This window comes from Melanerpes formicivorus, unplaced genomic scaffold, assembly GCF_026170545.1.
Source record: "Melanerpes formicivorus ecotype bairdi unplaced genomic scaffold, bMelFor1.0.p_v2 SCAF_520, whole genome shotgun sequence".
Taxonomy (NCBI): Eukaryota; Metazoa; Chordata; class Aves; order Piciformes; family Picidae; genus Melanerpes; species Melanerpes formicivorus.
In genome coordinates this window covers 1-2,500 of record NW_027142872.1, presented here as the reverse complement: position 1 = coordinate 2,500, position 2,500 = coordinate 1, and the positions used below count along the sequence as shown (strand labels likewise).

General features: G+C 75.4%; 1 non-coding gene across 1 annotated transcript; it reads left to right on the top strand.

Moving 5' to 3' along the window:
- Nucleotides 1-1,267: 1,267 nt before the first annotated feature.
- Nucleotides 1,268-1,420, top strand: LOC137460116 (5.8S ribosomal RNA). The gene has a single exon (XR_010992666.1). It is a non-coding gene; the product is annotated as a 5.8S ribosomal RNA (ribosomal RNA).
- Nucleotides 1,421-2,500: the final 1,080 nt, after the last annotated feature.

Below are 2,500 nucleotides of genomic sequence, written 5' to 3'. Positions count from 1 at the left end.
TGCCGCGGCTCGGCGGCGGCGCCTCCTGCGGCGCGGGCCGCTGCGGACCTCCCGGTCCCTTTTCCCTTTGCCCAGGCCCCAGAGCGGGGCCCCGGCGAGCTGGCGCCCTCGGCGGTCTCGCGCTGCCGGTTCCCCCCCGTCCGGGGCCGGTTTCGGGTGGCGTGACCGCGTCCGAGCGGCGGCGGGCGTCGCTCGGCGTCTCCGGCTCCGGTCCCTCGCCGGAGGGCACCCTGCCACCGGCTGCGGCTGTCCCGGTCCCGGGCCCTGCCCGCGGGCTTCCCCGTTCGCCTTCCCGGCGCGTGCCGGGTGGGGGACGGGCGGGCAGCCGGGGGCGTCCCACCCCCGGTCTCCGCGTGGAAACGGGGAGAGCGGGGGGCCCGCCCCCCGGCTCAGCGCCGTCCGCTGTCCGCCTGGCCGCGGGGCCACGGAAGGGGTCGAGCGAGCGAAGCCGGCGGCGCGGTGGCGCCGGGGGAGGATGGAAGGGGCTCGTGCCGCTGGGGTTTGTCGGTCGGCGGGTGCGCCGCCCGGCGAGGGCCGGCGGGTCGCCGCGGTGGCGTCCCACGTGGGCTCGGGCTTTCCGTCTCGCAAGCCGTTTTCCGTCCCCCGCGGCGGGGGGGGGGTTCGGTGGCGAGAGGAAGCCGCCCGAGGGCGCGAGCCGGCCGGGGCTCGGCCCCGGGGCCAAAGCGGGGGAAAAGAAAGTCCGGGATGGGCCGCAGCGGTGGCGGCGTTGGAGGGGCCGGTGCGGAGGCGCGCGCAGCGCTCTCCTCCGGCGGGGTTGTGCGCCCGGCCCCCCTCGCTCCCCGGGGCGGGGGGGGGGGGCTCTCCGCTGCCTCGCTTCGTGGCGTCTCCGCGACGGCACGGGGCGGCCAGCGAGAGACACACCCCCCCCCCGCCGTTGGGTGGGGAAGCGAAGGGGGTTTTCTTTCCCCGTGCACGCGAGGCGAGGCCGGGTTCGGGGCACGTTCCCGGCGGCGCGCGGCGGGCCTCCTCCGCGCCGAGGTCGGAGCGAGCCCGGGCGCCTGGTCCGGCCCCGAAGCGCCGCAAGGTGCGTTTTTCCCTCCTCGGGGGAGGGAAAAAAGCCGGGAGCGCGGGCTCCCCGCCCCTTGCTTTTGCCGCTTCGGGGTTTCGTTTTATTTTCCCCCCCTCTCCTGTGCTTGTACGGTCAATGTGAGGCGAGCGGCCGCCGTGCCGCGCTCTCCGAGGGGCCGCTCCTTTGCGAGCGGTCCCGGCCCCTCCGCGCTGGCGGGGCGGTGCCGAAAAGCCAGACAACTCTTAGCGGTGGATCACTCGGCTCGTGCGTCGATGAAGAACGCAGCTAGCTGCGAGAATTAATGTGAATTGCAGGACACATTGATCATCGACACTTCGAACGCACTTGCGGCCCCGGGTTCCTCCCGGGGCTACGCCTGTCTGAGCGTCGCTTGACGATCAATCGCCGCCTCGGTGCCCGCCGAGCGGCGCGGCTGGGGTCGCCTCGCAGGCTCTCCCCCGGGCGGGGAGGGGCCTTCGTCCCCCTAAGTGCAGACTCGGGGAGCGCTCCGTAGCTCCCCGCTCCCGGAGCGCCCGCTCTCGCGGAGTTCGTCCCGCCGGGGCTTCGCCGGCAGGGGTTCCCCGTTGGTCCAGCGACGCCCGGTGGGGCGTTGGGGGAGACGAGAGCCCGGTTGGGGGAGGAGGCGCGGGCCTCGCCCCCCCCGGCACTCCCGCGCGGGCGCGGCTGTCTGCGGGTGGGTACCGCGGGGGTACCGTGCCGTGCTGCCGCGTCCGCGCGCGCGTCTGCCGTGGGCGGCGGGGGTTCCCGTTCCCCTCGTTCTTCCTCGCTCTCGCCTCCCCGGGGTTCTCCTGCGTGTCGCCGTTCGGCGTCGACCCCCGGCGGGCCGTCTCCCGGGCCGAGAGGCGCGTCACCCGCCGCGGTGTCGCGTTCGGGCCTCCTCCGGGCTGGGGCCCTTCGTCCCCCGCGGTCGCGCGTGCGTCGCGGGGGGCGGAAGCCGGCGAGACGCCGCGCTCGCCGTCCCGCGGCCGGCGTCTGCGGGCGAGCCGGCCGCCCCCCACCCCCACCCCGCGCGGGGTGTGTGTGTGGGGGGGGAGCCGTTCTCGCGCCGCGGTGCCGGCCGGCCGGGCGCGCGCGCAGCGCGCGGCGTCGGGCCGTCGGTGGCTCGTCGTTGGGCTTGCGACCTCAGATCAGACGTGGCGACCCGCTGAATTTAAGCATATTAGTCAGCGGAGGAAAAGAAACTAACGAGGATTCCCTCAGTAACGGCGAGTGAAGAGGGAAGAGCCCAGCGCCGAATCCCCGCCCCGCGGTGGGGCGCGGGACATGTGGCGTACAGAAGCCCCCCTCCCCGGCGGCGCTCTCGGGGGACCCAAGTCCTTGTGATCGAGGCCGCAGCCCGCGGACGGTGTGAGGCCGGTAGCGGCCCCCCGGCGCGCCGGGCCCGGGGCTTCTCGGAGTCGGGTTGCTTGGGAATGCAGCCCAAAGCGGGTGGTAAACTCCATCTAAGGC